At 42.3% G+C, this 11597-nt stretch overlaps 1 pseudogene; it reads right to left on the reverse strand.

Annotated features, from left to right (window-relative positions):
• Positions 1–8568: 8568 nt before the first annotated feature.
• Positions 8569–8702, reverse strand: LOC123939373 (annotated as a pseudogene).
• Positions 8703–11597: the final 2895 nt, after the last annotated feature.

The following is an 11597-nucleotide window of genomic DNA, read 5'->3' on the forward strand; positions in this document are numbered from 1 at the left end:
GCAAGGTTTAAGAAAGGGTTATTAAAGTATAGACTGTTAGGCAATAATCATGCCAAAAAAAAAAAAAAAAAAAAAAAGACTAAAAACTAGCTTCTAGATAGGAGTCTACTAAAATCTCCTCCTAGGAGCTTCCACGGGGTCCTCCTTAGGCTATCTTGGTCCTGTGATGCCACAAAGGAACCATCTTACCTCCATACATAAGAGCACTGACCTTGCTCTCCTTTAGCGAGAACGGAGGCCTCCAAAATCATCTCATTCCTGAGAAAAGGGAACTGTTCTGAAGTGAGGATCAAGGCATGATTTATAATCTGTCCTGGATGGTTGGCAGAGGAAAATTTCCACCCTCCAGAGGACATTCCTGCATCTACCGACAGGGCATGGGCTCATCCACAATAGGGCAATTCCATAGTCCTGTGTTTCATTTTTCAAAATCTGGCACACTGTTGTGTAACTCAAGGGAAGTAAGTTACACAGGAGATGGTTCACTAAATTAATCAACTAAAAATTAATTTAAAAAAATCACAAAATGTCTTTGATAGGCACGAGACTCCATTCCTTGATTTGGTAGACAGCAAAAGAATTGTGCCTCTGGTTACAACTTTAAAGATTTTCTTCACGGTGGTTGACAGTTGTGAACTAGGAAGAAGAAAACCTTTCCACAAGAAAGAACATTTAGGGATAAGGAGAGACATCCCTCAGGAGTCCATGCTTTTCTCATACTCTTCTTTCCCAACTCTGGGCTTCCAACACCCCTATGATTTCCTGAGCCAGACTGGCAACTGCACTGCCCTGTGAAAACAGCAACAGTAACAATACACACAGTGCCTCTCTGGGTCTCAAGCTGTGGTCTTACTTTACATTCTCCTGAGGCTCTTCATCACAACCTGTTCTCAAATTGGTAATATAATCCCATTTTCTAGATGAAGAAACAGTTTAGAAAGGGAAGCATTTTGCCCATTAATGTCACCTCTCAGAAAGCTTTTTTTTTTTTTTTAAAGATTTATTTATTTGACAGACAGAGATCACAAGGAGGCAGAGAGGCAGGAAGAGAGAGGGAGGAGAAAGCAGGCTCCCTGCAGAGCAGAGAGCCCGATGTGGGGCTCAATCCCAGGACTCTGGGATCATGACTTGAGCCGAAGGCAGAGGCTTTAACCCACTGAACCACCCAGGCACCCCAGAAAGCTTTTTTTTAAACCTCTACCGTCTTTGCTTTTTTCATTTTAAGCTGATTCTAGGGATATCCTTTTGTCCAAGAGAACATGATGTTAATGATACTTTATTTAATTAGATATTGGCATTCCTCCTAGCCAAGATTGTAAGTAAGGACAGTTTGTTTTTCCCAGGAAAACCTAATATCCTGATTGGTTTGGGAAGCATAAAATGGTTTTAAGGTCAACTTCTTTCAGGTTGATAATTTAATTCACCAAGATTAAATGAGAGGCTGGAAAGACCACTCTGTACACTGTGCCATGGGATACCAAGTTGAACAAGTGAATGTCTTTGGTTTGAGGATTCTGCCTTAGTATTGTTAGCTAAAGTCTCCTCTTTAGGGACAGGTTACATGGTACGTGCTCTCTGGAGAACATTTCAGGTCTGAGGCTTTGAGGTGCTAAGCTTATCCTCTGTACTCTAGAACAGGAATCAAATTCGACCACATGATTCATTTTAAATGTCATCTGGAAACAATTAAGGACCAGCAGCTCTTCCAAATGGCTCATAAGTGGTACTTCTGGCAGTTGGTTTGTGGAGAAGAAAAACCCATTCTTTTCTAACCACAAATGAAAATACCATCATTACTAGCCTGACTCCTTAAATGATCTTTCGGGAAAGGGCCAAGGTGGCGAGCTGTGCAGGTACACAGGTAATTAGAAAGCACATACCCTGTGGCAGTCACTGGTCTGAGTCATACTCAATTTACTGACAAAAGAGCAAGAAAAAGAATTGAGAGAGTGGGCAATGATAAATAATGGGTCGCCAAAGGTTGAAGCTACTGAGATTCTTGGGTTGGAAAATGATGTCAAGAGAATTAGCTAGCATTGCACAATAGCATCTTATTTCAAAGAAAAAAAAATTGCCTTGTATACCATTCAGAAAAACTAACACTAGAGAATACTTCTAGTGAGTGCTAACTATCTGGAGGACACAACATAACTGTTATTATTATTTACCTGTATTGGTTTGTTAATGCTCATAATCTTATGAGACCTGGTTTCGAGATGTGGGAACAAAGACACTACAGTGTTGGGCTGGCATCACTCCAGGGTGGAATGCAATGGGGTCATCCCAACCAGGCTGTATTAGAACTTTGAAAGTCCTTAGGGGCTTTTGCCTTTGTGGCCCCTTCTCTACTTTAAAAACCAAAACTAAAACTGTATTTTATAATTGCTTTGGTAGAGAGACAAATACAATCCAGGATGGATTCATTACTTGATACTCATACTTACTACATTCTTTTTTACTTCTGATTTTTTAATTTTTTTTTAAAGATTTATTTATTTGACAGACTGAGATCACAAGTAGGCAAAGAGGCAGGCAGAGAGGGAGGAGGAAGCAGGCTCCCTGCTGAGCAGAGAGCCTGATGCGGGGCTCGATCCCAGGACACTGGGATCATGATCTGAGCCGAAGGTTGATATCCAGGGGGCGCCTGGGTGGCTCCGTAGGTTAAAGCCTCTGCCTTCGGCTCAGGTCATGATCCCAGGGTCCTGGGATCGAGGCCCATGTCAGGCTCTCTTCTCAGCGGGAGGCCTGCTTCCTCCTCTCTCTCTGCCTGCCTCTCTGCCTACTTGTGATCTCTGTCTGTTAAATAAATAAATAAATCTTTAAAAAAAAAACACACAAAAAACGTTGATATCCAGGATCTATAAAGAACTCCTCAAACTCAATACACACAAAACAGATAATCATATCAAAAAATGGGCAGAAGATATGAACAGACATTTCTCCAATGAGGACATACAAATGGCTATCAGACACATGAAAAAATGCTCATCATCACTAGCCATCAGGGAGATTCAAATTAAACCCTCATTGAGATATCACCTCACACCAGTTAGAATGGCCAAAATTAGCAAGACAGGAAACAACGTGTGTTGGAGAGGTTGTGGAGAAAGGGGAACCCTCTTACACTGTTGGTAGGAATGCAAGTTGGTGCAGCCACTCTGGAGAACAGTGTGGAGATTCCTGAAGAAATTAAAAATAGAGCTTCCCTATGACCCTGCAATTGCCCTGCTGGGTATTTACCCCAAAGATACAGATGTAGTGAAAAGAAGGGCCATCTGTACCCCAATGTTCATAGCAGCAATGGCCACAGTCGCCAAACTGTGGAAAGAACCAAGATGCCCTTCAACGGACGAATGGATAAGGAAGATGTGGTCCATATACACAATGGAGTATTATGCCTCCATCAGAAAGGAGGAATACCCAACTTTTGTAGCAACATGGACGGGACTGGAAGAGATGATGAGCGAAATAAGTCAAGCAGAGAGAGTCAAGTATCATATGGCTTCACTTATTTGTGGAGCATAAAAAGAACATGGAGGACATGGGGAGATGGAGAGGAGAAAGGAGTTGTGGGAAACTGGAAGGGAAGATGAACCATGAGAGACTATGGACTCTGAAAAACAATCTGAGGGTTTTGAAGGGGTGGGGGGTGGGAGGCTGGGGACCCAGGTGGAGGGTAATAGAGAGGGCACGTATTGCATGGAGCACTGGGTGTGGTGTAAAAACAATGAGTACTGTTATGTTGAAAATAAATAAATTAATTAAAAAAAAAAAAACTGTGCACATCTTCTCCCAGGTATTTGGCCCCTGGGAGGGCCCCCTTCATGGGAAGAGAGGGGAGGCCAAGCCCTGATGTTCCAGGTCCCATGCAGATGAAGAACAGAGCCTCCCTATGGCAGAGGGTCTGTGCACCTGCACTTCTGGAACCCTGGGAGCTGGCCGTCAGGGGTCCCGGGTCTGGGGTGGTGCTGTGTTCCCTGCCCACAAGAGCAAGGGGAAAAAAAATCAACCGTGTGAAATAAAGCCTGTATCAGAGAAGTTTCTTGATGGAATTCATAAGGCAAAAGGTGAGAAAGTTGAACGTGTAAAGAGCAGCAGTTCCCAAAAGTCTATTCTGAGAACGTCAGACAAATTATTGTAGATAAAGGGTTTTTCAGAAAATTCTACTCTACTGAGGGCTGGTGGCTTGGGTAATGTCTTATTCATATTCATATTCATTTTGATTTTGATTTTTGTCACTTATTTATTCAACAAACACTAATCACTAGTGTGCATAAAACAGGGTGAGGGAAACAAAGACTCCATCCCTCCTTTCAGGGGGTAAATGAGCTGGTGGGACAGCTTAGACAAAAACAAAGACAAAATAAGCAAACAGGCACGAGGTGGAAGGAAAATATCATGGAGGCATGGGAGGTACCTTGAGTGTTTAGAGTAGCAGTTTCTCAACTTGTTTATATGTTAGAGTCACCTGGGGATCTTTAAAAAGCCCAAAGCACAGGCCATAAGTCAGATCCATCATGATCTCTGGGATGGGACACAGGCACCAGTAGGTACTGAAGCTCCCCCAGGTGATTTCAGTGTGCAGACAAGTTGAGGAACTACGAACAGAGAAGAGGGAAGGGGCGCCCTCTTCCTCCAAAACAAAACAAAACAAAACAAAAACTAGAGGTATTCTGAGCTGAGCCTTATAATCAAAATGTTCAAAGTGGGGTCCCTGGGAGCATGTTAGAAATGCTGAAACTCAGGCTCCACCCCCGACCTACTGAGTAAGACCTTGCATTTAACAAGATGCTCCAATGATTACAGACACAACAACATTTGAGAATCCCTGCAGAGTAGAGCTTCTAAGCACATGATCCCCATCAGTGTCTCCTAGGAATGTGGTAGAAATGCAAATTTTTCATCCTCACTCTGGACCTACTGAATCAGAAATTCCAGGAGTGCAGCCCTGCCAGCTATGACTTTACAAACCAAAACTGGGGTGATTCGATGCACACAGATATTGGAGAACTAGTGGCTAAAAACATGAGTATGTTTTCCACAGATGACACAGAATGGTAGGTCAAGAGCACAGATTCAGGAAAACTCACAGCTGTCAGGGAACCCAAGCAACAAGAGTGGAAGGCACCTGTAGGCAAGAAGCAGGAGTAAAGACTGGAGAGGTACTCTGGACAGCAAACTGAAGGCCATCAGCACTCTTGCAAAATGTTTGCCCTCGAAGACGATTTGTCTATTGTAATTCCAGATATCTGAGTCACTCCTAAAGAATATAGATTTGGAGAATATAGAAATACTCAAGAGAAATTTACTGAGGACTCTAGACATTCTAGAAAAAACTTTTTCAGGGGCACCTGAGTGGCTCAGTTTGTTAAGCATTTGCCTTGGCTCAGGTCATGATTCCAGGGTCCTGTTCAGTAGGAAGCTTGCTTCTCCCTCTTCTCCCACTCCCTCTGCTTGTGTTCTATCAAGCAAACAAAATCTTAAAACAAAACAAAACAAAACAAAAAAAACAAACCCAACTTTTTCAGCATTACTGGAATTTATAGTCTCTCTAGGTACCAGTTAGGAAAAGCATACATATATATATATATATAAAGTCTATATACAAAGACTCTGGTATGTGTAATCAGAAGTCAGCTTACATAGATGAAAACTGTTCTTACTCAATGTAAATTCACTCTACCACTTCGTGATGAAAGGATGAATTCTAATTCTATGGCTAACTGTTCTGAAAGGAATTAGTTCAGAAGGGCTTTGGTCTTTGTATATTATGCAGATATAAATATGAATATGCATGAATTTATTTGTGCACATGTGTTAACAATTCAGAAACAGTGTTCATTTCTTCTGGGCGGGAGAATTTGAGATAATAGGTAATTCTTGCTTTTATTTGGGCACACCTATATTTTCTACAGTAAGTATATGTCACTTGTATCATAAAAATTTTTTTCAAGAAGGAAAAAATGTTAAAAAATAAAGTTCTGCACCACATGATGAAAACAAAACCTACAGGCCCTGAGCAAGGATTTACCAGCACAAGAGGGGACCTCCATGCCACCCTACCCTCCACCAGGGTCTCCAGTTTCATCAGAGTTGATCCCCCTTTTATCTACTTTCTATATTTAAGATTCTTTGTAAGCTTAGCAAAAAATAGACTTGATAAAAATAATGTTTGAAAAATTTTGCCTTGGATAAATGCAGTAAGGGCAGGACAACATGAGTTACTGGGGAATAAAGCCATGCTGGGTTTTTAAGAGGTAAGATCCATTTGCTTTCCTTGTCAGATCTAGAGGTGCTGATGGGGACATCCATTGTATTTTTTAGAATCCTCCAGAGAAACAGAACTAATAGGATGTGTATACACGCGCGTGCACACACACACACACACACACTCACTCTCTCTCTCTCCCCCCACCACCCCACCCCTACATAGGGAGAAAGAAAGGGATTATGAGGAATTGGCTCACTAGCTCATGTGATTATGGGGGCTGATGAGTCCCAAGATTGGCAGTAGGCAAGCTGGAGCCCCGGAAGAGCTGAAGGTATAGCTCCAGTGCAAAATCTATAGGCTTGAAAGAGACCCAGGAAGAGAAGATGCTACACTTCAAGTCCAAAAGCAAGAGGGAAAAAAGGGATTTCTAGCTCAAAGACCATTAGGCAGGATGAATTTCCTCTTATTTGGAGTAGTGCCCGTGGTTTGGTTCTGGGTTCTATTCAGGCCTTCGTCTGATTGAATGAGGTTCACCCACATTAGAGAAGTCAATCTGCTTTACCAGTCTATTGATTTAAATATTAAACTCATCCAAAGATAGTTTACCTTCACAGAAACACCGCAGATAATGTTTGACTAACTACCTGGGAACCTGCTGCCTGGTCAAGGTGACTCATGAAATTAACCATCATATCCACTTAGAGAAATGTGACCTGGATGGAGGCCAGACCACCCCTAGAGGACCTGAGCTTTTCCTGGGATACATTTTCCTCCCAACAAACTTGCCTTCCATGTTGTTTACCTGAGCCCATCCAGACTGCTCCATTAACAGTCTGAGGGGCTCAAGGCCAACCTAAAGACTGGAGAAATCATCACCCTGTACTGTCACCTGGGGCTCCATCTGGCATCATCATAATGGTGCCCAGGAAAGCAGAGCATTTATTTCTAACCAGCAGCACCCTCCCTGTGGTCATCTTCTGTGACCAGCCCTCTGTTCTGAGAAGCATGGTGTTGTGGAGTGTAGAGGAAGGCTGACTGAGTCCACAATCAGGAGACTTGTACCCACTTCTGCTCCTTATGAGCTCTGTTTCCTTAGACGAGTCACCTTTCCATCTTTTCTCCATCTGTGAAATGGGAAAACCTTTCCTAAGATTTTGTAAATCTTAAACTAGCACAAATCATCAAATGCTATATAAGTGGTAATCCCTATGATTAATTTCTAGTAGCAAGAATGGAAAGCATACAAAAGAATCATCCTTTATCACTGTTTTACATTGATAATGACTGTCTGACACTGTAAACTCCTGGAGGGCAGACACCAGACCACAGAGTTGTGTGGCTGCTAGGGCAGCAGCCTTCCACAACCCTGTGCATAGTACAAACATAGCTGATGATAAAGGAATAGTTTTCTCATCTTTTCCAACTGGCTTCAAGTTTCCTCATTTTTTGCATACTAAACAGGTCTCTAGTATAAGGTTGCCAGATAAAATTCAGGGTTCCCAGTTAAATTTGAATTTCAGATAAACAATGAATGCTTTTATAGTACAAGTGCCCCATGAAAATCATTTGCTGTTTATCTCAAATTCAAATTTAACTAGGAGTTCTGTATTTTTATTTGTTAAACCTGGCATCCCTATCCAAAAAGGGAACTGGCAAAATTTTATGTTAAAATTAAACATTAACATTTTCTTAGGGGATGAATATTTAAAATATACCCTGTGAAAAATACCATATTTAAGAATTTTTAATGGTTCGTATGATTGGCATTTAAAATGATTTACTTAAAAAGCCAATGGACCTAAGTGTATGTTTTGACCTTAGTTTCATCTGTAAGATGAGAATAATAATATTTTGTGTACAAGGCTGTTTTGAAGTACATGTGACAAAGTTCTCTGTAAACAGACCCCAAAAAGAGTCTCAGGGGACTGTGTTGTTGCCTAGATCTTCAGAAGAGTCCCAGTGTTGCCAAAGATCGCTCTGTGCCCTTGGAAAAGCTACTTAATGCCTCAATACCTCATTTTCTCATCCATATTATGGGGATGAGAATAAAAGTGACCCCATAGGATTTTTGTGAGCATAAAAGAGAAAATCCATATATAGTGCTTGATGTATACTAAAGCATTTCATAAATGTCCTCATTTATTACAAATCTAGAAAGGGTCCCTTTCTAGAAAGTCACTCATGTATGGTTGTAGAAAATTAAGGGCCTAACTCCAAGAATTAGGAAAGTCAGGTGAGTGTTCTTTAAAATAGGGAATGTTTTGGTCCCATGCCATCAGGCGCCACACCATGGTGCTAAAGGAATGAACGGACACATGAGCAAGGCCCTTCCTTCTTTTTTTTTTTTTTTTTTTTTCCGGGGAAAAGCACGAACGCAGTCCCCCACTACCACAAATTATGCAGTCGAGTTTCCCACATTTGGGGAAATCGCAGGGGTCAGCACATCCGGAGTGCAATGGATAAGGAGCAAGGCCCTTCCTGCGGGACCTCTTCCTAAACACCAAGACTGGTGACTCTCTTTGTACTCTGAACATGTCATTACAGGCTTTCCTGTAAAGGCAACTTGTCTCGGGAGGTTTAAATCAGCTCAGATCATTCTGGTTTTAACTATGGAAAAAGCATTAATACCATCTTCAGGAAAAATACAGCAAGGTTTAAAATTGCTACTTTCATCTTACAAATCAGCCTGGTGAGGCAGTAACAGTGGCTATGCAGCCATGTTCCTTATTGCTACAGAGCTTTTCCTGTGCTCCTTCTACACAAAGAAACCTAAGGAGATCAGTAAGCATGAGAAGTTTAACTGCTAAGTCAGGCTCTCAGACCCACAGGCTGAGCTCCCTGGGCATTAGGGATTGTACTGGGCTTGACCATCTCTCAAGGGAGCTAAAGGTCAGGCTTGAGAGCAAAGAGACGAGGTGAAAGGCTATACATCCTCCCTCCCACCCCCATTGGATGAAAACAGACTGCTGTGTTGCTCTTATTGTGTTGGAAGGTTCTAGGTTTCTCAGTAGCTGATCAGTGTTTATATTAAGGGCATGGCCAGTGAATATATGCTCCAGAGTGTTCCCTCTGGGATTAGGCAGGTTTTTGTGATGCTTCACGAGTGATTAGATCACAGTCCACCTGTTGTTCTCCTAAGGTTCAAGTTCTTTTGATTCACTATGTGGTCAATGGCCATTTGTTCCAGTAATTGTGTTGTCTCTTATTCACCCTGTAATCCTAAATCTTGCATTTTAAAAAGTAAATCTCACCACTTAGGCACAGAGGCATGCTTGACTTGATGAAGTGCCAACTATTTCAAGTGAAGCTTTAAAAAAAAAAAAGAAGAGGAAGATTAAATTGATAAAGCTAAAGCACAAAAAGGGAAAAAAAGAAAAAAAAAAAAGAAAGAAAGAAAGAAAGAAAAGAAAAGGAGTTGTGCTCTCTAATTCGTCTTTACGGCCAGCCCCGCTGCGGATGGCACTGTGCCTTCTCACGTCCCCACCAACCCCGCCCACTCACATTTCTCCACACAGCTGTGCCAGGATTTCATACAGGGAAGGCTTTATGCCACACAGCCCTTTCAGACGTCACATCTAAATCATCTTCATTAGCCCTGAGAACTTGGATCCCCGGCAGGGTTCCTGGCACCCCAAACAGCGGAAGCCCTGTGTGTGAGTGCAAGACGTGAGGCCACGGAAGCCCCGGCACCCTCTGGTCGAAATGCGTTCTCAACAACTTGTGCACCACTGAGCTGCTGCTCCTCTACTCCTCTTGGTGAAGGGAAACTTCAAAATATTTTGGGCATGTGAGATTTACAATGCGTGCCAAACAGAGGGAGTAGTCATGCACCATCTAGAAATTTTTCTGTGCTTAAGGAGACATATGGTGGTCGTGCTTTCTGATTTAAATATCAGAACCCCTGCCTGTATGTGTTGAAGGGACAGAGTATCTAACATCAGAACTACCTCAGAAAAGCCTACATATATATGATAAGTACATCCCTCAGTCGTTACTAGACCAATGACCTTTCTTTGCCTCTGGATCAGGTAGAAAGTCAGCCCCTCCAGCCTTTTCCTTCTACTCTCCCAATTTTTCTAGTCTCTCTTCAGCATTTTTTGTTGATAAAAGTTCTTTTTTATTGGACTACCATCCAAGTCACAGGTAGAAACATCAAGCTATCAGCATCTTTCATGCTGCTGGGAACCTCACTAGTTGAAAACCTCTCATATGGTTCCTTAAAGTAAATATGGCCAATTTCAGCAGACCCCAAACATAAATGTGGCTAATCAGAGTAGATGAGGAAAGGACTGTAGAAGCAATTGTGTGCCCCTCCCTCAGGACTAATTCTACCTGCAGATGGGTTCTGTTTGCATGATAATAGCAATCATAATAATGGTAATAATAACAGCTGACATTTAGCCACAATTTCCTAAGTGCTGGGAACTTATTCATTCATTCAAATACCCATGGAGCTTCCTTTAAACTCTTCCTGGGAGTTTTGAGAGCTTCCCTGGGGATAACATTTTTCAAATTTTAGACTAAACCTTGTCTTATGATTAAAAGCAATGCTTAGGATTACAGGAGAAAAAAAAATCAGAAAATATGGAAAACCTAGACAAAATGAGATCCTGGAAGCACCCACTATCTCTTGCTCTATAGTGTTCACAGTCAGAGGCCCAATGAGGAGTAGCATTCCTCTGAGGCAGAAGTTAGGAGGAGTTGCCAGCCCTGCAATGAGGAGTCCAGATGTACCTGTGGGATGCTTCTCAGGCTTGCTCACTGAAACCTGAATTTCTAGCCCTTGGGCTTAATCCTCCATCACCTGCTTTTCTCCTGCCTCCACAACTACCTGGAAAACTTGGTGAGACGGGGTGGGGTCCAAGATGTCTACAGAGGAGGTTTTCAACGGAAAGGAAGGCTGGCTATGGTGGATTGTTGGGGAGTGTCTTGAAGCCACATCTGCCCAGCAGGCACACTGCTTTTCCTCTGAGAGTATGTTCAAGGAACATACAGAACTGATGTCAGGACGCTGACAAAGACTATGGTGAGGCAAAAATCCTTCTAAGCTAATGCTTTACATTGGATTGTGGTTGATCTCACTAGGGAAAGAAACTTTACAGCTGATTGTGCCCAGAGAGCCAAGAGAAAAAGGGCAGCCTTGCAGGAAGGAAAGGGGCCCAAGACAATGACTATTATGTCATCTCCTTGCCTGGGGCTGGTTCCCCCAGGACCCAAGCAGCAGCAAACTCAGCTTGCTTTCTTTGTCTTCATTGAATTAGAAGGAAGTCAAGGAAGCCTGTATGATTGTAAATCAGGGAAATGTGAGTGACTTTTAAAAGATTGCAACATCAAACTTTCCCATTGGAATTGAGCCAACCCAGGGGAGATGTGTCAAATGGCTGCT

This window comes from Meles meles, chromosome 3 (assembly GCF_922984935.1).
Source record: "Meles meles chromosome 3, mMelMel3.1 paternal haplotype, whole genome shotgun sequence".
Taxonomy (NCBI): domain Eukaryota; kingdom Metazoa; phylum Chordata; class Mammalia; order Carnivora; family Mustelidae; genus Meles; species Meles meles.